At 47.2% G+C, this 24,957-nt stretch overlaps 2 long non-coding RNA genes and 1 pseudogene across 2 annotated transcripts in view; 1 reads left to right on the top strand and 2 right to left on the bottom strand.

The window, feature by feature from the left end:
- Positions 1–17,177, bottom strand: part of LOC106726602 — a 29,044-nt pseudogene extending 11,867 nt beyond the window's left edge.
- On the top strand, positions 327–3,511 carry LOC106726603. Its single transcript, XR_001362666.1, has 2 exons — positions 327–2,558; positions 3,367–3,511. It is a non-coding gene; the product is annotated as an uncharacterized LOC106726603 (long non-coding RNA).
- A 7,246-nt stretch (positions 17,178–24,423) lies between the features above and the next one.
- LOC106726604 overlaps positions 24,424–24,957 on the bottom strand; it is a 4,042-nt gene continuing 3,508 nt past the window's right edge. Inside the window, exon 2 of the long non-coding RNA XR_001362667.1 lies at positions 24,424–24,807. This is a non-coding gene — a long non-coding RNA (uncharacterized LOC106726604). The remainder of the gene's footprint in view (positions 24,808–24,957) is intronic.

Below are 24,957 nucleotides of genomic sequence, written 5' to 3'. Positions count from 1 at the left end.
CCCCCACCTGATGTCCACACTGGTTGCAGAGTGGGAAGAAAGGCAGGAGGAAAACTGCAGAAAAGGAGTTACCAGAAGTCTGGCTGGGATCTGGGAAAGGAGAATTGGCTCATCGCCCTCCAGGGTTAGAAGAGTTCTTGGGGGGTCACCTGTCCGAGCCCGGTCTCTGAGTGGAGCCTCAGGGAACCTGTCTGCCTTTGAAAGAAGGAAAACCATTCATTTCTTTGCAGTTTTGCCCTGTTTTCCTGGGAGTCCCAGGTTCCAATGTTCTCACCTCTACAAAGAGGGAGGGGATCACCTGTGGGGACCCTCCCTAAGGGATGATGAGTGTCTGTAACATGCCCAAGTGGGGGTGACGGTGGTCCCTGGAGCATGAGCTTTGACGTTGGGGAACACCCCAGCCCCCTCGCAGTACCCAGGTTCTCAAGGTCACTTTCTCCCTCAGTCCTGCCTCACATCAGCCTTCAAGAAGCATGTTCTGCTTCCCCCATATCCTTACTCGCATCAAGATGATCAGACCCAGAGATGGCAAAGGCCTCATGCCTAAAAGCCCGAGCCCTGGGAGGGGAGGGGCGTGGCGGGGTGCATGTCCCGAGTCCAGTCTCCCAGGGCCGGACTGATGCTAGCTGCGCAGTCCTCACTCTGGGTGGGCGACTCTTGGAAGGAGCTGCTTCCATCAGGGCCACATTCAGTTTGCTAGAAATAGAGACAGAGGGTTTCTCGACTTTGCATATGATTTGCATAATGTCGTAGACACAGTCTATTTTCAGGCAGTTTTCAGGTTAAAGTGTTGTCGCTGCTGCCCTGCAGGGTGTCACGTCTGGATGAGTCTCTTCTCTGTTCTTTCTCACCCACCCACTCTTACTGACCTAGATCCCCGCTGCAGGAGCAAGTGGTAGGGTGGGGGGAGAGTGGGTTGTCCAGGGAGACACGGGGACAGGGCAGGAGGCACACTGGAATTTCCTTTATTACCGCCATCACCAAAGGCAGAATGTGGCTGCTCAGGGCAACTGGTAGGCAGAGGGCAGCGAGGAGCCAGCCACAAGGTGGCCCATCCTCTGTTCTACACAAACCTTTCCCACCTCTCCTGCTAGGAGAACAGCCAGTTCCCATACAGAGATGTCTAGATAAACCTGTTCCTATCCGCCACCCATAAGGCTTTGCTTGGCCCAGACATCCCTCGTGGGCATTTATTTTCAGCACTAACATTTGACTTTAATCTCATGGGAAATCTGACCCCTAGTCCCTCCCTCTCCTGGGAACCCCATCTGGAAGACCAGTATCCTAACCGGACGATCAATGTTTGTAATGCACCTGGCACACAGTAGGAGGTCAACCAATGCTAGAGCCCCCTGCTCCCCTTCGTTCAGAAGTCTGTGCCAAGCCCCTGATTGTCCCAGGCCTGGATGCCCAGCACAGGCACCCTCCTCTGAGGCCTTGAGGCAAACACACTAGAAGGGCCAGTGGGTGACTGCCACTAAGTCGTCTGAGAACTTGTCACAGCACTTGGCCTCTCAGCTAGAAAAGAGGGGGTTTGGTGGATTTTAGGGGCAAGGGCAATGCTCATGTCATAGCTTGAGCTGTTTGATGACCTGTCCTTGGCCCAAGAGGGCTAGGCCTGGAGCCCCACCCAGGGCTCCCTCCAACCCTTCAGCCTCGGGGCCTGTCTGGTGTGCCATCTTCCTAATGATTCACCAGGTGCCTCGGCAAAAAGCCTGGGAGCCATACTGGGTCCTGGGAAGCAGAAGGCTACTTGGTCAGGCTGGACACCAGCAATGCATTACCCAGAATTCCCGGTCCCTGGCGTCCAGTCCCCCTGGACCTGCCTCATCCCCTTAGGCAGGCGTTTCCTGTTGATAAGAAGCTCACTCACAAACACTGATAAAGAGATGAAAAGAGGAAATTGACGGGCTTGGGGTATAATGGGCATTTTGTCTGCCTTTACTACCCTCTTCCTTCTCCCAGCTCCCCTCCCCCACTGCTTCCCAGAAGCCAGGAGAAAACATGTCCCCCACCTCTTCCTGGGCCCAACTTTGTAGTTTCCAGGAATTTAGCCTCACACAGTCCTTAGAAGTAGGGCCCAGATCGGGGGAGGGCGAGTTAGGAGCTCAGAGGCAGGAAGCCCTGGGCGCTATGAGGCCACCAAGCCCAGGGGAAAGGGCTGGGGCAAGAGGAAGGAAGAATGGTCAGGCACAGGTTTCACCTACCACTTTCTGTCTCCCCTCCCTCTCTCTCCCCCAGAGACCTGGGTCCAAGTCGTGGTTAGGTGGTTGCAGTCTATAATTAGTGAATTTTCCATAATTTTAGTCTCAGGCTCATTACTGGAAAATCTCATTAATTTCAACTCTACTAATTTGGATCTATGATCCTTTAGGACAAGAACTGGACTGATGTTTAGAAACATAAACAAAATAAACAAGTTTTCGAAGCATGTCCGGCTTTCCTTCTTGGGTTTGGATTTGTAAGCTCAGCTCCGCAGTTCTCAAGCGCTCCGCCTGCAGTTACAATAACCTGCCACCGGGTGTGTGATGAGGCTTCGCCCGACACTTGTGCTTGAGGTACAGTAGTTAGTCATTGCTCACGGAGAGGTTCTTTAAAGGCTTATATCTGATACTCCTTTTTCCCTCTTCCCCCAAATTAGTTCCTCAATACAACAGTTTTGCACACAGAAAGAAGTGGGATAGATGGTTCTAAATGGCCATTGTTTAAAAGGAAACCAGTAGCCCTATACAAGTTGGAGACTTTCTCCTGAATTCGTTTTTTATATATAAACTAGAGGCCTGGTGCCCGGATTTGTGAACCGGTGGGGTCCCTGGGCCTGGCCTGCGGACATCCCCCAAGGGGTCCCAGATTGCAAGAGGGCACAGGCCAGGCCGAGGGACTCCACTGGTGCACGATCGGGCCAGGGAAGGATCACAAGAGGGTTCCAGGGCGTGTCTGGTCTGTCTTGCCCAGTCCCCATTGGCCGGACCCCAGCAGCAAGCTAACCTACCGGTTGGAGCGTTTGCCCCCTGGTGGTCAGTGCGCATCATAGTGACTGGTCAAACGGTTGAACAAACGGTCAGACACTTAGCATATTAGGCTTTTATTATATAGGATTTTTATTGATTTTTTACAGAGAAGAAGGGAGAGGGATAGAGAGTTAGAAACATCAATGAGAGAGAAACACCAATCAGCTGCTTCATGCATGCCCCCTACTGGGGATCGAGCCCGAAAGCAAGGTACGTGCCCTTGACCGGAATCGAACCCAGGACCCTTCAGTCCACGGGCCGACGCTCTATCTACTGAGCCAAACCGGTCAGGGCATGAACTCTTCACTGTTCTCAGTCCTGGTTACCACCTGACTGGGCTTTCTCCTGGCTTCAGGCCCTCATCTCTGCCATTGCGCTGCTCACACCTGATGGAAGGAGCCGAGTAGTGAAGAGACAAAGGTTTCGTCCTAGTCAAGGTTCCAGGCGAGGTTTTTGGTGGGTTTTTTTTTAGTAATTCAATAAATTTATTCTAAATGTTATATAGAGGAATATAAATTCATGAGGAGCTAAGCCATTTTTTCCTTATTTTAGGTTACTTTTTGAATAAGTTATACACTCACATGATTCAAAAATAAATGACTCAAAGGCAGACAATGAAACCCCTTCCTCCCAGCCTTGTCTCCCATCTGCCCAGGTTCCCTAACCCCCCAAAACCATTAGTCTTAGTTTCTTATGTTTCTGTCCCTTCAGACTGTCTTTATGTGTATATAAGTGAATTTGAATAGGGAGCCTTGTCCCTCCCACCTTTTATATACAAGTAGCCTATTCTATACACTATTCTACACCTTACATTGTTCACTTAATAATGTATCTTGAAGATCTTTCCATATCAGCAGATAGAACGTTCTTTCTTTTAAACAACAACATAGTATTCTACTTGATGTACCATAATTAAACCAGTCTCCTGTTTTTGGAAGTTTTTAATTTTTGGCTATTCGAAATAATGCTGCAATGACTAAACTTGTATGTACATAGTTCTGCTTAGTTCAAGGGTATCTGTACGATAACTTTTAAAAAGTGGAATTCTGGGGTCAAAGGATATGTGAATTTGGCCAAGTTCATTTTGAAGAAGCGAAAGAGTGCAGCCTTGCCCTAGCAGGTAATAAGACACAAGACAAGCGATAGTAATAGAAGTAGAATAATACCAGAAAATGGACAAAAACAAATGGATAAGTGGAACAGAATAAAGAACTTAGGTCTGTGTTCACCTGAAAACTGAAATGGGAAAAAGGTGGCATCGGAAATTAGTGAAGATAATGGTTAAAGGGCACAGTGGTTTGGCGGGGGGAGGGGACTGAGGGAAATGTGCCAGTCGATGTGCCTCTCTCACATTGATGTTTCTCTCTCTCTCCCTCCCTGCCTCCCTCCCTTCCCTCCACTCTCTCTAAAAATCAATGGGAAAAAATATCCTCAGGTGAGGATTAACAACACCAAAAAAAAGAAAAAAAAAGAAAGGCAAAACTGTAAGGCTAATAAAAGAAGATATAAGAGAACATCCTGTGACCTAGGGGTGGGAAAAGACTTCAACAAGACCCTTGAAACAAACTGCAAAACAAAGAAATATATGGATATAATGATATCACGTCACTCTTCTACTATACACCATAAATACATTTAACATTAATGAGTTAATAAAATGAATAACTAGATGGTAGACCAAAATGAGATATTTGCAATCCCTAAAACTGTTAAGGCATTAATATCTACAATATATGAGAAACACAAATCAATGAGACCCCACCCCCCCAATTTAAATAATGGCCAAAAGACATGAGTTAATTTACACAAAAAGGAAGCCCAAATGACTAACAAGTATAGAAAGGAATGCTCAAGCTCACTAGCAATCAGAGAAATGCACATTTAAATGACATAACAACTAGCATCCATCAAAATGGCAAAATTAGAAAAGTGAGCAATGCCAAGTATTGGCAAGGATGTGGGGCGATTGGGCCTCTTGTGCAGTCCTTGTACAAGTATAAACTGATACAGCCTTTTTATTTTTTTAATATATTTTTACTGATTTCAGAGAGGAAGGGGGAGTGAGAGAGAGATAGAAACATCAGTGATGAGATAGAATCATTCATCAGCTGCCTCCTGCACGCCCCACACTGGGGATCAAGCCGGCAACCCAGGCATGTGCCCTGACTGGGAATCGAACTGTGACCTCCTGGTTATACGTTGACACTCAACCACTGAGTCACACTGGCTGGGAAAAACTGATATAGCCTCTGTAGCATGCCTTAGTGCAAGTGGGTAAGCCTGTGTGATTTGACCTCGTGAAGCCATATCTGAGTTCATATCTCAGAGAAATTCTCATCGAGTCCACAAGGGGACAAGCGTGAGGGAGTTCAGCACAGTGCGGCTTGTGAGAGCAGGGAGCTGGAGGCAGCCTTGGTGCCCTTCCCCGGAGGAGTGGATAGGTAAAATGTGTGGACAATATTTCAGAATGCTATATCATCCAGAAGCAATGAACCACACAGCACATGGATATCCATACAGCAACACGGAGAGAGCTTCAAAATATAGAATTGACTGGCAAAAAGGGAATGAGGCTTATAGCACAATCCCTTTTATATAAATTTAGAATGCGTAATAGAGCTACTATATGATCCAGCAATTCCGCTGCTGGGTATATATCCAAAGGAATTGAAATCAGGATCCCAAAGAAATACCTGCACTCCTAAGTTCATTGCACCATGGCTCACAGTAGCCAGGATATGGAAACAAACTAAATGTCCATCAGCAGGCAAAGGATAAAGAAAATGTGGTACAGACGTACAGTGGTATGATATTCAGCCTTTAATTAATTTTAATATTTAAAACAAAAGAAATTTGTGACAACATAGATGAACCTGGGGGACATCAAGCTAAGTGAAATAAGTCAAATACAGAAGGACAAATTCTGCATGATACCAGTTACACGAGGACTCTAAATTAGTCAGACTCATCGAAGCAGAAAATAGAAGGGTGGTTGCCAGGGCTGGCGGGAGGTGGAAATGGGCTGGTATTAGTCAAGCGGTACAACGTTTCAGCTCTACAAGATGAGTAAGTTCTAGGGATCTACTGTGCAGCATAGAGCCTAGAGTTAAAGTACTGTATTGTATGCTACAAAATAGGCTGAGGGTAGGCCTATGTCCAGTGTTCTTACCACACACACACAAACGAATAATAGAACGCATATGTATTCAAAACAACACTACACTCTTCATCAGGGTTAGCATGTATTAAAGGACACGAGCAAGCACACTAGAGTAACTGTGGGGTGAGGGGGACAAGGTGGATAGAGATGGGAAAGGGGATTGGAGAAAGAGGTAAAAAATAATCTGAGAAGGGCCTTGCCGGCTTGCACAGGCCAGTGGTGATAACATGCTACCACGTGATTAACCTGAGGCCCATACCAGGGGAAGAAGAGAAGACAGGACCAAGGACTGCAGTTTGAGTCCTGACTCAGCCACGCACCCGCTCACGATCCTGGGCATGAAGCAGCACAGACTCCTCAGCTTCCTCGTCCCGAAGTGGGGATACGACATAGGTGGTTGTGAGGAATCAATCGCGTGTTGGGCCAGAATTGCTGTTCAATAAATAATAATGCAAATACTGCCCAATCAGCGTGACTCAGTGGTTAAGCGTCAACCTATGAACCAGGAGGTCACAGTTTGATTCCTAGTCAGGGCACATGCCCAGGTAGCAGGCTTGATCCCCAGCGTGGGGTGTGCAGGAGGCAGCCAATCAATGAAATGATTCTCTCTCATCATTGATGTTTCTATCTCTCCCTCTCCCTTCGTCTCTGAAATCAATAAAAAATATTTTAAAAAAGTAATTCTAATACTAATAATAGTATGCTGTCCTCATTGATAGCGTTCACAGCGTCCCTTGTGCAGAGCTACAGGCCAGCTTGGTGTCAACACTGCCAAGTTGTTCCTCCATCTAGTGAGAGGAGAGAAAGGCAGTACCTCTCCCCAGCTCCTGGCTGTCTAATCTCCCTGGTCTGCTCATCTGGGCAGCAGCTAAAAAGGAGAGATTTGCAGAGCAAGGTGAAAGCCGATGATTGCATCCGAATGTGTGTATTACACGTGTGTATTTTCAATTAGGAAAAGGCTCCTCGTCCTGCACTCACTGGCTGCTCCCGTTGGATCAATACATTACTTAGGTCTTTTGTGAAATGAAATTTATATTCACGCCCCACTGTTCCCTTAGTAACAATCTCCCGCAATCAGATCTGCTCTCTGGTGGAAATGGCCTTTGGAAAGAGCCTGTGCAGTACACAGTTGCACAATCTTACCTTTGCCAGAAACTGTTTTCTGATGTAGCCGGTATCTTTTTCAGAAAAAAAAAATTTTTTTAACTACATTTAAGCAGACTTAACAAGGCCCGAAAATAACTATAATGTGGTTTTCACCCCACAAGGGGATTCTTAAAATACTAAAGTACTGTTTTTAAGCATAGTCAAGTACTTCTGAAAAACTAATTTACATTCCAAACAGTTTTTATGCTAATTACAAATGATTCTTTCTCAACCAGGAGGTAATATTTTATGTTACTGTATGTACCTGAAATGAATAAAATTACTTGTTTTCCTTCTTTTTTTTTAAACCAATATCCACTAATTCAAACTTGTCTTCCCACAATTCTTCCAGATTTATACTTGTATTTCAGAATTTGAGAATTCGATTGCATAATATTGAGGTAAAAACAGATTTATCACAGTTGTCTACATGAGAGGGCTGTGACTCTCAGATCTCCACTGATTTTGCCTTTCGCTTCATCGAGAAAATGGAAGTCCCAGGATGCTCTCAAATGCTGACGTCAAACCATACCTATAAACTCACCCGCACCCACATCTCCCCCTCAGGCCCCCCTTTCAGGTTCTTGGGTCTTAATGACCCTTCACTCTTCTGAATGAACCTCAGCTCACCCTTCTCCAACAGGCCCTTCCCACCAGGGCATGAACTTGCTGCAAACAAAAGCTCCACTCCCCTTCCAACCACTTTAATCTCTCTCCTTCCCCCTCAGGGTCACATTTATTGGGAAAGTCTCTGTTTCCTTACCTCCCACTCACTCCCCACCCACTGTTCCTGGCACTGCCATGGGAACTGATCTCTTCGGGGTTACCACTGGCCTTCCTGTTGAGGAGCCCAGTCCTTATTTGACCTTTGGGCAACATTTGACTGCTAGTCACTTCCACCACGGCTTTCCTGACATTCACTGCGGGTCTCCCTCCTGCCTCTCCCAGAACTCCTTCTCAGACGTCCTTGTAGGCTTCCCCTGTAAATGCCGGTGTTCCCAGTTCTGTCCGAGGCCCCCTTCTCCACCTGCATGTGCCTCCTGGGTGAGCTCTTCACACCTTGGCTCTAATGCCCACATCCGTGTCTCCAGCCCACACCTCCCTCTTGAGCTCAACCTCAAGACCCAGCTGCTTCTCGAAGGCGCCTGAGGTGTCTCCCAGGCGCCCCACATTCATCACGCCCAAAACAGAACTTGTTACCTGTCACCTCAAACCTGCTGCATCTCTGATGTTCAGAGGATATTACTATTCAAGCAATCATATGAGATTTGTTCATGGTTTATCTCCCTATCACCCCCCCTGCCCCCGCCCCACATCAATCAATCAGTCAAACACAAAGTCTTGTCTATTCTATCTTCAAATTATCTCTCCAGCTTGATCACCTCTCTCCATCCCTACCCAGCCACCAGCATCTCTCACTTAGGTTAGTGGAACCTCCTCCTAGTCTCCTGCATCCATCTAGCCTCTTCAGTTCATCCTTCACCGTGAAGCTGGAGAAGTTCCTCTAAGATACAAATCAATATTCCACAATGCTCTCCACTGAATGCCCCTGCCCTCAGCTGAAATTCCAAACTCCGTATCAATAGGCCCTTAGTGCCTGATCTGACCAGGCCCATAACTCTGCTCACATCTCTTTCCACAGCCCTCCTTCGTCTTTGTGCTCCAACCACCCTAGACTTCTTCCTTTCAGCTCCTTAGGCCCTCAATCCCTGTTTGTCTCCAGGCCTTTGTGCGCACTGTCCCTCTGTCTAGAACACTCCTAGTCTGACTAACTTGGTGTTGAGTAAATGTGTGTGGTGGTGTGACAGAGTGGACTCCCAAGAGAAGCAGGCCGGGTTTGAATTCCAGCTCTGTTGTTTTTGAGCTGAAGGTCTGACCTTAAGCCTGATGACTAACCTCTCTGAGCCTCAGCGTCCTCCCTCAGCCGTAGAAAGAGAAATAATAAAACCTGCTATGTCTGGCATATATTGCTTTTCCTTTTCTACTACCTCACCTGCCTCTACCTACCCACTCTCATGTACTTTTCCTGGAAATTGTCCTTTCTTCCCTATTTGTGAACAGTGGTGGTTCCTGGCAGCCATGTTTTTACCGATATGACCCACTCCTGACAGATAACTGGGTCAGAAGTGAACACCAGATCCCAGCTGGACCCTCAGTCCTACCTCCTGAATTAGGAGTTGGGATCCAGAGAGAGTCATACCGGCGTCTCTCCTGTGCTGGACGGAGCAGAGACCCAAGGCTGCCAGGAGCCGTATATTCCTGTGAGGATGAGAAGCAGAGAAAGCTGGCCAGCATAAAGAAAGAGAGAAAGAGTCTTGTTTGTTGGACATCCGGCTTCCAGTGACTGACCCAGACCAGCTGCCCTGAGCCTGGCAGAAACCCCTGGATCCTTAAAGTCAAAATGATAAAAAAAATATTTTCTTAAATAGCTAGACTGGATTACTTGGAAGGAACAAAGTCCTAAGCACTTATCTTACAGAGTTAGTGTGCAAGTTAGAAATGAGATATGTATACAAATGGTAGGTATTCAATAAATAATAACAATACTCTGTTTATTAACACATTCAATGGATGAATGAGGTAAGGACTGATTAAAAGATGTCAGAACTCTGCACTAATTTCTCTAGAATAGTTTCCAAAATAGGCCCCAAGGCTTAGCATTGTAATCATCCCATGAGTTTTTTTTTTTTAATTGAAAAGGCCAAGAATCATATTTTGGTAATTTTGAAAGAAATGACACATAATCTTGCCCTACCAAACTGAAGCAAACATTTTCTTTTGCATACATACTTCACATACTTAAAATCATGGTGCACATTCCATTTTGTTTCTGGTATTTTTCACTTAATGTGTCATAAACATTTTAATATTGCTACACAGACTTCATAATCATTGTAATGACTGCATAATATTCAATACACTCTATTATATAATTTATTAGGCATATATATTCTGGGGTTTTTTTGTACGATAAATCACGCTGCAATGTATATCTTTGTGGATAAGATTCTTTTAAATTTATATAAGTTTATATAGATTTAATTATAATAGTCACACTTAGTCATTTTTTAAAATGTTGATGATATAAATAATGAAGAGTCCCTCGCTGGTGTAGCTTAGTTGGTTGGACATTGCCCGATGCACCGAGAGATTGCCAGTTTGATTCCCAGTCAAGGCACATGCCCAGGTTGCAGGCTCCATCCCCAGGAGGGAGCGTGCGGGAGGCAGCCGATCTATGTTCCACTCTCACATCCATGTCTCTCTCTCTCTCTCTCCCTCTCTCTCTCTCTTCCTTCCTCTTCCTCTCTCTCTAAAAATGAATAAAAATATTTTTTTAAAAAAATTTTAAAAAGAGGAAAATATTTGTAATTTTACCACCCAGAAGTAACTCTTGCAAACATTTTGCTAAATATCCTTCCAGCTCTTTTTTTGCCTAATTTAATAATAAATATTAGATTATACTATACATATTTTATAACCTGCTTTTCTCCCACTTTAACTATATCATCAACATATTTTTGTCATTAAAAACTATTCTACAATCCTTTATATAGATGTACTTTGCATGAATAATTTTCTATTTTTGAAAATTCATTTGTTGCCAATATTTTGCTGTTTCAGCGGAAACTGTGATGACATTCCTGAGTCAAATCTTGATGCATATGTTGGATTACAGTATTTCTTTAGGATGAATTCCTACAATAGAATTGTAGGGTCAGGAAGTATATGGATATGCTTGGGATAATTTCTAGGAGTGAAATTATGAGGTCCAAGTTTAGAAATGCTTTAAGGCTCTTGATAGGTTGCGGTTTTGCTCTTTAAAAAAAAAAAAAAAATGGCTGCCTCAGTTTTCAAGAGTGGAATTTCAGTGGTGGAGGAGAGAAGAGTGTTTTTTTTTGTTTGTTTGTTTTTTGTCTTCTCAGAATCACCTCCCAGGAGAGAGAAATGTGTGCACCGGGTTCTAGGGACCAGCTCTGGCCCTCTTCCCTCCCTCCCCTTGCATTTCGGTGTAATGACAAAGATCGCAAGACTTGGGTTCTCAGTGCTGGTTTCACATTTTACTAAATGTCTTCAGCAAGTCACTTAGGTGTTCTGAGGCCTCAGTTTCCCCATCTAAGTGTGGCTAATTATGCTACTATGGAGCAGCGAACTTTGTCCCAAAGGTAAAGAGGAGTAAAAAAATCAATTATAAATCTCTATTCTAAGCCGTGCATTTGGTTCAGCCCCACAAGGAAGCAATGGTGTTCATTCAGTACCAAGCTCCGTTTCTGCAAAGATGATGGAGCCCTGGTGGTGGAGAGTGTTGCATCATGGGATTTCACCCACCTGGCCGGCTGTAGCAGGGTGGGGCGTGACCCCCATAAATTCCTCCCTGTGGCCACCACTGTCTGCATCTGTTCTGGGGGTTAGCGTGGTGGCTGGCCCACTGTCGGGATTCCTTGGTTTTAATACACAACCCCTTTCTCCGCCAAATCCAGGCGGCCCCTGGAGGTTCCCATGGCAACAGCACGCCTGGGAAGGACCAGCTTAGGGGGGAAAACAGATTTTTTTATTGTAAAAAAACAAAACTGGCCAGAAGCCACAGGCAGGGCAAGCTAGGACAGGCTCTCTATAGTGGGGCTGGTCCTGAGACAAAAGACAGCAGAGGTGTGAGCGCAGGCTCCGTGCTAGGCGATCTGTAGAGCAACACCTGGCGTGTTTTGAGTACTTGCTATGACCAGACACCATTAAATGTGCTGTGTTTGTGTTGACTTGTTTGATCCTCACGACAAACCTATGAGGTAGGACCATTATTATCCCTGCTTTGCAAGTTAGGAGACCGGTGTGGTGAGGTTAAAACCTGGCAGTCTGCATTATGGGCCTCTAGGAAGTCATAACTCTCCTGTCCGCAGCCTTTGCCAATTGGTAAAGGATGGTTTCATTCTATCGTCCCCCAAATTTTGCAACATAAAAGTTATTTTTCTCATATTACAGATGAGGAACGCAAAGGTCCGAGTGGTTAAGTGATGGGCCCGGAATCACACAGCTGGCAGGTAGCAGAGCTGGGACTTGAGCCCAGGGTCTTTTTTCTACCAAGCAGATCTGGACCGCCCTGCGCTCACATGGGCAGGCAGGTCAGGATTGCCTAGTATAGCGTTAGGGGTTTGTGGGGGGCGGGGCGTGTTTCTGTGCCTTTAGCACGGTGCCAACCCTTTCTCTAACATCCACACACGCTCGCACACAGGCCCGGCCCACTGAGAGGCTGTCCTCTCCCAGCCGGGGCGGGCCGCCTCCTCACAACAGGCTTCCCAGGCAGGTGAGCCTGCCCACACCTGCTTGCTCCCCTGGGAGAGGCAGCTAGAAGGCACATCTCCCCACCCCAACTCATTCTGCGTAACTAGGCCCCGCTTCCCAAGGGAGGGAGAAGCTTCCAGAGGTCTGTGAGGCCACTGGAACCTTTGGGATTTTTTTTCCTAAAAAGAGTGAGGAGCCTACATTTCAGAGCTTGGAGCCTCGGCTGCGTAAGGGAGGGAGGTCTCCGTCATCCCTGAAGGACAGCGGCCCCATTGCTCTTCCAGTGCCCATGTTTTATTTCATGTATTTGATCACCTGTCCCCTGATCTGATTAGTTTCTGGATGGTGGCCTTTGGTTTTTAAAAGTCCTACGATGCCTGCGGTAAGTGCAGTGGCCTTCTAACTATCTGTCTTTCTGTCTCGTCACCGACAGACCATTCTATATTTTCAACTGAGAGCTTGCCTCTTCGGTCTTGAAGGAAAATCACATTTGCTTAAGATCTATCATGGCACAGATATTGACCGTATGCCTTTCCCTTCAGAGCCAGGGTCTCCATGGGAAAGTGGGGACATCTTTAGACCCACTTCTTCCCACCTCTACAGAGACAAGCGAGGCAACAGCAGCCTCCAGTCCTGCCAAGTTTCCTCTCAGATGCTGGGCTGGAGAAGGGGCAGAGGCCTGACCGGGCAGAGTGAAGGTCCTCTCCCCCGCTCCATCGGCCTGACTCTCTGCCTCCATCCAGTTCCCTCTGAAAGGCCCACAGTCGGTCCTCAGGACTTGAAACCGTCCTCAGAGGCGTGGACACCCCAGCTTTCGCCAGCAGCCGCAGACCCCACCGTGCCTCAGCATAAACCCCGTTTCTGTTCAATGTCCACCTGCAACGGATCAGAGAAGAGTCCGAACACTGCAACCAGCTCCCAGTTTTCGCACTTGTGTAGAAGCCAGCCATGAAGCTTTTCTTTAGAAGACCGGACATCCATGCGCAGGACAGCATGGCCCCCTAAGTGGAGTGGGCAAGGGCGAGAGGCTGCAGACACAGGGAGAAGGAGAGCCAGAAAGTGAGGAAGTGGGGGCTGGTGGGAGAGTGAACAGAGGGGGGACCGGTGGTCATAGTATGTCAATACCATGTTGTTATTCCTCTGGTGGGGAGGGGGATGAGGGAGGACATCCTGCTGTCTTGAGTACTGAGCACCTGTGCACTGGCCTCCCCTCCCCCCGTTTTTTTTGGCCCAGGCATGCGGTGGGTATTTAGTAAGTGCACGCTAGAGCCGGTGGTTCTGTTGATAAGATGACGGCACAGCACTCAGTCTGCAAAGTCCAGACTTCTGTCTCTCCCACCCCCTGGGAATGTCATAAATAAATCCCTGGACCTGTTCCAAGAAGAATTTCAAGGCTTCTCTGCGTGTGTGTGTGTGTGTGTGTGTGTGTGGTGTGTTTTCAGAAACACAACAATTTTACATGCTGCTTGGTATGCAAACTCCTAAGCAACCCAGGGGGGAAATGAGGGCTGGGCCCCACAGAGAGAAGGTAAAGGCAGGATCAGGCCAGACTGGGTCAGGCCAGCAGCGGTTAACAGCTAACAGCGCAGGTCCCAGCCAGCTCTGTGGCTGGCTCCGATAACCTGGCTCCCAGACACCCAGTCGGCCCCAGGCTCAGGTTGCTCAGCCCCCACCCCCTCGGGTTTGGCAGTATTCTCCACCAGGTTTTCGCAAAGTGCTGGGGTCTTAAAATAGCATAAAGGCACACACACTCAGACACTAGTGTCAATTCCTGTACCACAGAATGATCAAAAGGGAGGGGGAGTGGAGGGGGGAGAGAGAACTGCAGGGCATCTTCCTGAGCAGAGAGCAGTGTGAGTGTGAGGAGAGGCTGAAGACAGGGGTGGGCACTTGGTGTGAGGAAGGGGATGGAGGAACAGGCAGGAGAAAACTCCCAGAGGGCAAGAACTAAGAACTTCATTGGAACCATTCCCAGGGCCTAGCCCAGTGCCTGGCACATAGACATGACTGAAAACATGTACAATACATAGACATCCAATACATGTTCCAGGGTAAAGAAATGATGGCTGGACACGTGGATTTGCCAGGACATAAAATGATAGCAATATAGTTCAAGTTCAAATAGCAAAATTAGAAATGGGTGTCCCAAAGTTAGAAGATTCTATCAATCAATAAGTATTTACTGAATGTCATGAGGGAAATGGAAGTGGTGGGGATTGTGATCTGTCTGGGAAGAAGACATGAACACACCCAATAGATGGGGCGTGGGGGGTGGGGTGGCTTCCTGGAGGAACAGACCCGAGCTCCTTCTGAAGGCTGGGAAGAGTTCCTTGAGCTGGTGTTCTAGCCACGGCTCCTAATCTACAAGACAAACACACTCAAACCAGTGGAAGTGAAAAGAGGATTTCCTGGAAAGATGCATGGAAATCTCAAAGAAATGTACTGTGGAAAATACAGCCAAATCTCAAGGGATGGGAAAAGGCAGAGGGCTGGGTATGTGCTGAGGACTGTTACTGTGGGCGAGGCTGGAGGGCATGTGTGCACACACGCCGACCAGCAGGCATACCTGGGTAATCTCTCTCCCTCCCCGCCCCCCCTTCTCCCTGCCTCTGCCCCCTCTCTTCTCCTGGCTCTCCCTGCTACCACATGGCCCAACATGGCTTCCAGGCACTCCTCTGTGGCACCCACCACCATCTAAGTAACTTGGTTTCTATGCCTCGTTAGTTCAAATGCTCATGAAAGAGCAGTTGATTAGCTCGGCCAGTTTATTTTATTGCTTTCCTTGGTTCAGATGCCCAACCCTGGTGCAGTCATCTGTGGCCAGAGGGCAGACTGTGCACTCACCTAGGAGAACGGGGTGTAGGCAGGTGAGAGCCATATACTCTTGTCATCCAGATATGAAAGAGGGAGCAGGGACTCTCCAGGCACGGGAAGACTATGAACTGAACGAGGAGGATGTGTGTGTGTGTGTGTGTGTGTGTGTGTGTGTGTGTGTGTGGGAGAGAGAGAGAGAGAGAGAGAGAGAGAGAGAAAGAAAGCCAGGACAATAGGGGAGCTGTCAGGGCTAGAATTAGCTGGTGAGCTTGGCCAAGTTTTCTAAAATCTCTCTATGTCTCAGTTCCTCATCTCTACAATGGGTGAATAGTAGTACCTCTCTTATGGGCTTGTTGTGAAAAATAAATGAATAACCTACGTAAAGCTCTCAGGAGAGTAAATGGTCAGTCTCTGCACACTATTTTTATGTGTAGGGGAAATATTCTGAATGGATATCTTGTAGAGGTCTTCTTTTGGGGGGGGCACAGTGAACTTAATTGATAGTGGTGCATGGCAATATAGGGCTTCCTAAACCCCTCTCCTTCTTCAGGGGTCTGGGATGGGACCTGTGGGGGTCAGGAGATTCTCGGTGTGTTGGGGGATCGATCTGGAGCAAGGACTCCCCAACAGCTGAGGGCCTCTTTTCCTCTCGCTGGGGCTGGTGGTCCAGGGGGCTCTCCTTGGAGGCCTTGTGGACCATAAGGTTCACTACCCTGTTGCTGTAGCCAAATTCATTGTCATACCAGGAAACGAGCTTGACAAAGTGGTCATTGAGGGCAATGCCAGACCCAGCCTTGAAGGTGGAGGAGTGGGTTTCACTGTTAAAGTTGCAGGAGACAACCTGGTCCTAAGGATGACCCAGGATGTCCTTGAGGGGGCCCTCTGACACCTGCTTCATTACCTTTTTGATGTCATTGGATTGGTCAGCTTTCTCCAGGCAGTAGGTCAGATCCAAACCTGACACGTTGAGGGTGAGGACATGGAAGCCCAAGCCAGTGAGCTTCCCATTCAGCTCAGGAATGACCCTGCCCACAGCCTTGGCAGCACCAGTAGAAGCAGGGATGATGTTCTGGACAGCCCCTTAGCCATCATGTCACCGCTTCCCAGAGGGGCCATCCACGGTCTTCTGGGTGGGTCATGTATCCCTCCATGATGCCAAAGTTGTGGATGACCTTGGCCAGGGAGGCCAAGCAGTTGGTGGTGACAATCTTGAGGGAGTTATCACACTTGTCATGGTTCACACCCATCACAAACATGGGGGCATCTGCAGAAGCGCAGAGATGATGGTCCTCTTGGCTCATCCACACATTTCTGGTACTGCTACTGGAGCCCCAGCCTTCTTCAAGGTAATGACGACACCAGTGGACTCCATGATATATTCAGCACCAGCATCACCCCATTTGATGTTGGTGGATTTTCACTCCTGGAAGATGGAGATGGACTTTCCTTTGATGACGGGCTTCCTGGTCTCAGCCTTGACTGTGCCTTTGAACTTGCCATGAGTAGAATCATACTGGAACATGTAGACCATGTAGTTAGGGTCAATGAAAGGGTCATTGGTGGCAACAAAATCAACTTTGCCAGAGTTAAAAGCAGCCCTTGTGGCCAGGCGCCCAGTAAGGCCAAATCCGTTCACTCTGACCTTCACCATCGTGCCTCAGGGCTGTGGCTGGCACTGTGCAGGAAGACGCGGCTGTCTGTCAAACAGGAGGAGCAGAGAGCTTCATGGAGAGGTCCTGATGGCCAGTTTTGGATCTTCCTGTACAAGTCACTATCTTCTCTGAACTTCAGGTTCTCTCTCTGTAAAAACAATGGGATCAAACTAAATACTTTCTAAAATCTGCTCCAGATTTAGGATGCATTCATTTGGCTGGGTGTTATGGGTCCATAGGGAGCCTGTGTGTTTTCAATAAGTCAGACGACAAAATGAAAGGGACCTTCTCGGAACACAGTTATGCGAGGTGTGCCTGGTAACTACAGGGAGGCATGGCCAGGAGGTAGGGCCGTGGTAGCAGTAGCAGTACCAGAAATGTGTGGTATGAGACTCTGAACTTCACTGAGGGCCTGGAGAAGAGGGGGGCCAGATAGGCAAAAGCTCAGAGATCCACAACAAAAGGAGAATAACCAGGAGAGCCATCCTGCTTGGCCACTGGGCATGCTGGGATAGAAACTGAAGTATGAATCATCAAGGCTAAGGGCACCAGACCTGTTTACCAAGGAGGCACTGGGGTAGAACAAGGTCAGTGTGAGGGTTAAAGAAAAGAAAGAAGGCTTGCCTCTAAAATCACGCAATGGCCTCTGGAGCAGAAAGTGAACAAGAAAAGCCTTGGGAGGGTTTTCTTCAAGATGGAACAGCTCATCCCCATCCCAAGAGACCACTGAGCACAGACTGCATGCTGCTGACCACATCAAGTCCCTGATGCTGACTAGGGCCTTTGGGCTTCTCGGGCCGGTAGCAGTCCCTCTAACCAGCTTCCCATCCTCAGCCACTAGACACATCAAGTTCAAGTTCCTTCCATGGCCTAAGCGGCCCTCCCTCTGCCTCCTTCAACTCCCTGGCCCATCTGCTCTCCCACCAGCCCCTACACCTCACCTCCTACCCCTTCAGCCTCCAAATATCTCCTTTTCTGGTCCCACCCTGGGTTGCTGGCCATTTCCAGAGGAAATTGAACCATCAAAGAAAGAGGCATGTCATGACCTTTACTCTCTGTTTTGCAACCCTAGCCTAATGCCATCTTGGCAATCACTTCCTGCTTTTCTAAGTCTCTGGACACCACTCCACGCTCCACAGTGGCTTTTACAAATTCTCACCACTCTCTTAGAGCACACCCACCATACATACCATCCTGCCTCCTGACCATATTGTCACAAAGCAGATGGCCATGACTGAAAACATCCAAGTGACCCTCTCGTGCCTAAAAAACTTCTTTGTTCAGCTCTTTCCTCAAGCCTCCAAGAGGGTAATATTCTCCTCCAGGCCATAGCTACTCCCTGTACCTCTGGGTCTTGATCCTGTGCCCTCATCAACCCTGGGTTCTGGTGTCATCACTTACTCCTTCTTCCTGTGTCTTTGAGCAACTCTTGGCTCCTTTATAACGATCTGTGTTGCAGTCTCTCCTTCTTACAAAAGCAACAAAACAAAGGAAATACCTCTGTGATCTTGTGTCCTGGAAATCCCCTTTTCTCTCTTTCTCTTGTCTAGTTTAGAAATCTGTACTTTTAAGTTGGATTATTTATTCTATTTATATTTATTATAATCATGGATATATTTGAATTTATTTTCACCATCTTATTTTGTGCTTTCCTTTCCTTTCTTGCCTCCTTTTGGATTATTTTTATCTCATTCTATTACCTTCCTTCTCTCACCCTGGGAGTTTTTCTTCTATTAGTCAGTATCTGACAATTGACAAAGTATACATGAATTCATACACAACTTATACATTTCAATTAAGCTCTAACTTTTAAAAGATATTTTCTCTGGGCACACAATTCTAAATTGACTGTTATTTATTTGTCTATTTGTTTGGATTTAACTATGCAAATTATATTTCTTGGAATTTTGCCTGTGAGGATTCCTTGTAGTCCGAGTTGAAGATGGGTTCCTCTGAAGAGGATTTGCTCTTCTTCCTTCCAGGTCCTACCAAGGAGCACCACCAGCCCAGGATCACTTGAATCTAAATAGTGTGTAGTTTTTCAAACCACCCAGGTAGGGTGAATGTGGAATAAAATTAAATCATGAAGGCCAACTTGGGGTTATGAATCCTCAATGAAGATTTCCCCCCCATTCTCACTCAGAGCCAAGATCCATCAGGCAACTTCCCTTCCAGTCTTCTGGAAGAGTGTTCCTAGTTCATTGGTCACATGAGGGTATTATCACCCTTTGTGGGTCACAGCTTTGTGCGGACGGTCACTTATTAGACTGCCCACCTTGGGCAGACCTAGGTTTTGTGTCCTGTCCCCTGTATCCAGCTCGCCTTAGAAAACCAAGGTTCAGCCCTTGCTGATTTGGCTCACTGGATAGAGTATTGGCCTGGGTTCGATTCTGGTCAAGGGCACATGCCTGGGGTGCAAGCTCGATCCTCAGTGTGGGGCGTGCAGGAGGCAGCTGATCCATGATTTTCTCTCATCATTGATGTTTCCAGCTTTCTCTCCCTCTCTGAAATCAATAACGTATATATTTTTTTTTTTTTAAAAAGCAAAAAAAATAAATAAATAAATAACGAGAATCAAAGTTCAAGTTCACCTGGTATCCAAATGTTCTCAAGGGGAAAGCCAGCTTTGGTGTTCTGCTCTCCTATCTTTGTTCCTTAGTTTTGACTTGAGTGTTCTCACTTTCTAGCTGGTTTATCAAGCATTTTGAGTTGTTTCTTCAGCAGGAAGAACGTGGTCTATCATTCTGAAGAAAACCCAAATCTCCCCTTCCCATCACAGCCACGTTCTTTTAAAGAATAGATGACCTTCCGTCTTTTGAAGGCTTCACCTTCCATTCACGTGTAGCCCCTGAAGATAGGCCTCCACACAAATTTCCAGTGAACCTGCTCAGGTAAACATGACCAATGGGCTTCAAGTTATCAAATCCTAGACACGCTTTGTTCCTCATCTTACTTGAACCCTTCTCAACATTAGATACTGCTGATCTCTTGAAACCCTCTCCTGCCTTGGTTCCTATTCTTTTCAGGTTCTCTTCTATTTCTCTGGTGGTTCCTTCTCTGTCTACTTTCTTCCTGTAGTTTTGATGTACTTCTAGAATTCTCTCACTGCCTCCCTCCCCCCACCCCAAGTTGTTGAATAGGTGTTATATGCTACTGACTTCCAAATCCATATCTCCATGGCTCCAGGTACCTTCAGGAGGCCTCAATGCCCAGTGGGAGAGCTCAACATCTTCCCCCAACCTGCTCTTGCGAATCTGCTAAACGGAGCCACCAAGCAGCCGGGCAAATCAGGTTACCCTGGAGTCATTTGGGGCCACCCTCAGTTCCTCCTCACGTCTCATATCCAATCACTCTTGCAGTTCCTACCTCTTTAAAACCTCTTGAACCTATTTCTCTTTCCCATTTCAATTGCTGCGGCCTTGGGTCAGGCCCTCCTCCTATCTTGTCTGGGCTACTGGAATTGCCGCTGGTTTCCTTTCTCCAACCATCTGCACAAAGTTCAAGTTCATTTGGATCAGCAAAGTAGTCTTTCTAAAACACAGATACGGTCACTTTCCCTCCTTGCTTAGAACCCTTCTAGTGCTCTGGAGAATAGTGTACTTCCAAGTGTAAATCCATGTCTGTCTGTCTCTGCAACACTACCTTCAGCTCCCCCACCATCCTTCTTCACTCTGCACTCCCTGGGTGTGCTGCCATGCTGCTCACCGTTCCCTTAAATGCCAGGCAATTTCATTGCAGTGTCTTGCTCATTCTGCTCCCTGTGCCAGGAACCATCTCCTGCCTTCCCTTGCCCCATACAAGCCTGTCTATCTAGGAAACATTCTTTTATCTTCCAAGAGTCGGCTGTATCATGGCCTGTTCCTGAAACCCTTCCCGCCTCCTCAGCCTGTCCCTACAGAGTTTAATATCATCATGACCTCCTAACTGCCCTTGCTGACCCTTTACAGGTGTATGCTATAACACATTGTTCTTATTGGTTTTTAGAGAGAGGAAGGGAGAGAAGAGGGAGGAGGAGGAGGAAGGAGAAGGAGAAGGAGAAGGAGAAGGAGAAGGAGAAGGAGAAGGAGAAGGAGAAGGAGAAGGAGAAGGAGAAGGAGAAGGAGAAGGAGAAGGAGAAGGAGAAGGAGAAGGAGAAGGAGAAGGAGAAGGAGAAAGAAGGAGAAGGAGAAGGAGAAGGAGAAGAAGGAGAAGGAGAAACATCAAACATCGCTGTGGGAGAAAAACATCGATTGGTTACCTCTTGTACATGCCCCAACCGGGGACGAACCTGCAACCCAGGTATGTGCCCTGGCTGGGAATCGGACCCCAACCCTCCAGTGTATGGGACGATGGGACGACGACGACGTTCCAACCAACTGAGTCACAACAGCCAGGGCAACACTTTGTTGCTTTTTTTAAAATGCATATTTTACTAGATTGCAAGTTCCATGGGGGCAAGAACTTACCTATGTCTATATGTTGTGCCTTGGATACTATGTGTTTAATAAGTGTTTGTAGAATGGATGACTGAAGATCCCCCTTCCTGGGATTAATAACGCTGCTCATTTGCGCACCAAGGCAAACTGTGTTGAATTCCCCAAGAGGTGGGGTGTCTTGATTTGCTGTAAAGCAAGAAGGCAGCTGTAGCACCAGGTGGTCTCGTCAGAGGAGCCCAGGGAGGAGGACTTTTTCCTGGAAAGGGGAATCCTGGCAGCTCTGGGAATCTCTGCCAAAGGGACAGAGCAGGGCTGACGAGGAGTTCATAGCCTGTGATATGGGTCCCGCCCTAAAGTCAAAGAGGCTGACAGAAATGCACACTTTGCTGAGGCCTCAGGGGTGGTAAGAGAGCCAGGCTGCAGCAGGGAGCACAGTCTGTCCCCGTGCAGCTTGGGACCTAAAAGGCAGGGCAGATGCATCACCTAGGACATCTCTGGCTTGAGCAGATGCCTCAAACTCTCAGGAATAGGGTGTGAAGGATATTCCTAACCTCCCGCCCCCACCCCATCAAGTCGAATTCCCCACCTTCAGCTGGCTCTTGAAGATCAGTCCCTGAAAAAAAAAGCATGAGATGCTTCAGTGTTGTAGAAGGACAGGACCAGCAGGCTGTGGCTTCGACACTTAATTATAATGTGAGCCTGGGCAAGTCACTTACCTTGCTTAGGTCTCAGTTGCCTCGCCCATAAACTGAACACACCCTGACATGCCTCAACCACTTCACAGGATTATAGTAAAGGCCAAATCGTCACTGTAAGAATAGCCATTCCTTTTATATCCCTTCCCGTGCATCAGAGACTCTGCTGGGCGCTATGCAATGTCTTCAGCCATCCTCACCACTCCTCTATGAGGTAGAACTATTATCAGCTCCATTTTACAGACAAGTGAACCGAGGGTTAGGGAGGTGAAATGTCTTGCTAGCGAGTGGGCTGAGTGAGGTGGCATTCGATCTGGAGACCCCGTGGTCTGGTTGCCTGGGCTGTATATTCAGGTATGCGGCTGACCTTGCGGCTTAGGAGCAGAGCGACCGCAGGGCCCCCCTGGGACTCTTGGTCTTGTGGCCACAGTGGCAGCACTTACTGAGGTGTAGGAAGGAACAGTCCCTTCCCCTGGGCCTCAGAGACGTGTCCCTGAGGGCTCAGCATTCCCTTCCCAACCACAGAGGTTGGTCCACATACTGTATCGAATAGTGGCCCCTAAGATTCATGTCCACCCAGAACCTGTGAATATGAACTTACTGGGAAGTAGGATATTTGCATATGTAATCAAGTTAAAATTACTTCAACTCCTACTGGATTAGGGTGGACCCTAATTCAGTGACTGGTGTCTCTATAGGAAGAGAGAAATTTGGACAGAGATACACACACAGAGGGAAGACGGCCATAGGAAGACGAAGGCAGAGATTGAAGTTATGCTTCCACAGCCAAGGATTGGGGAAGAACACCAAGGATTGTGGGAACCACCAGCAACTAGAAGAGACCAGGCATGGTTCTCCCCTAGAGCCTTCCGGGAGAACATGGGCCTGCTGACACCCTGGTTTCAGATTTCTAGCCTCCAGAACTGGGAGAGAATACATTTCTGTTATTTTAAGCTCCCCAGTTTGTGGTGTTAGAGCAGCCCCAGGAAACTAACACAGTCCCCTAGTGCTGTGCCCACCACAGCTGGGAGCCCTAGGGTGTGGGTGGTGCAGTTTGGGAGACCAGTTTAATGGCCTAGAGAAGGGAGGTGCCTATTGGGGGGGTAGGGAGTAAGGGGGGGGGGTGAAGGAGAGCAGTATAAAAATAAGGTGTTTACTCATCTAGCTACACTGACCCATTTGTAGACAGTGCCTCTGCATGACTTTGCATGTGTGCGTGTGTGTGGGGGGTAGGGGGGTGGTGGGGGGGGATGTCTACAGTCTTGTTTTTTTCTGGTGAGGATGGGGCTTCTTCAGGTAGGTGACAACTTACAAAGCGAGGACTTCATTTGAGAAACTCCTCCTTTTACCCTTTGGTCACCGTTTCCAACCCTAGATCCTAGATGATAAAACTGGACTTAGAGAGGTAAAATACTTGCCCAAGTTGTCAATTGGTAAGAAAAGGAGAATTCAGATCCATAATTTTGGCTTTTTTTTTTTTTACAATCTCAAGCCAAAGAAAGTAAACTCTTTTCAGAAAGATATAGGCGATTTTATCTTTTATAAGCATTTTCCCTGAATTTGAAAGTAACACTTGTTTATTTGTAAAAGATTTAGAAAATACTGAAATGTTTAAAGAAAAAGTAAAAAATTATTCTGGCAATGACTACTGATAATATCCGTCTGGTCCTTTTCTATGCAGATATATATTATAATAAAATTAGAATAATACTGTAAACAGCTTTGTGTGTTTTTTTAATCTTCACCCCAGGATATATACCAGGTCACCAAAAATGTATACATACTTTTATAACTGATAACTCAATTTTGAAAGTGAACTGTATGTTAATAAACACTGACTTTATAATCAAAGCGTGTATCATTTTGGGGGACATCCTGTATTTCCATTGATTTGAGAGAAGGGGGAGAGAGGAATGGGTTGCCTTCTTAGGGGTCCTGACGCTGACCAGGGATGGAACCGGAAACCTAGGTATGTGCTCTGATTGGAATCGAACCCTCAATCCCCACCCCCAATCACCAAACAACTGAGCCACCCCACAGGGCAACATCTTTGTATTTTGCTTTTTAATTTAACATGATCTCATTTATCATCATTATCGTTCATTTAACATTTTCTCACTTCATGGCTTTTTATAACCATACTTTTTAATTACTAAATAATACTCCATCCTATGGATGGGCCATAATTTTTTTTGTCTTCTATAATTGCCTAGTTAAGTTACTAGCCTTTTACAGCGATAAACATGCAACGGTTAAAACTTTTCATAAGCATTTATTCTGTATTATTTCCTGAAGGCAGATAGGGGATATACCGGGCCAACAGGTATGAGTATTTTAAGGCATTATATACATAATGCCGAATTGTTTACCCAAAAGGCTCTACCGAGGAGCCGCCTGTGAGTGCCCCTCCAGCACCCGCACCGAGGTTGAGCACTAACTATCATTAAAAAGCCTTGGAATGTTCTGAAAAGGGGCTCCCATCATCGATCACACAGGTTGCTGGGCGCCCGGAGGATTGCAGGGCGGAGACCAGTGAGCAGACGGCGGCGACGATCCTGCTGGGACAGGAGGCCAGGCAGTGGGGTGAAGGCGACCAGAAAACGCAGGGGACTCGCCGGGCAGTGGACGCGGGGGAGGAGGCTGTGCCGATAAGATAACTGCGCTGGGTGGGGTGCAGGGGCGGGCGGAAGCTGCGGGTTCCCCCGGCTTCCTCCTCGCCGCACTCTTACCGGCTGGTGGGGGGACCGAGGGGCGCACCCCTCCCACCCCTTTAACAGGGACTCCCCTCTG

This window comes from Myotis brandtii, unplaced genomic scaffold (assembly GCF_000412655.1).
Source record: "Myotis brandtii unplaced genomic scaffold, ASM41265v1 scaffold29, whole genome shotgun sequence".
Classification (NCBI taxonomy): domain Eukaryota; kingdom Metazoa; phylum Chordata; class Mammalia; order Chiroptera; family Vespertilionidae; genus Myotis; species Myotis brandtii.
The sequence above is the reverse complement of the archived record's forward strand: the minus strand, read 5'-3'. Positions and strand labels throughout refer to the sequence as shown.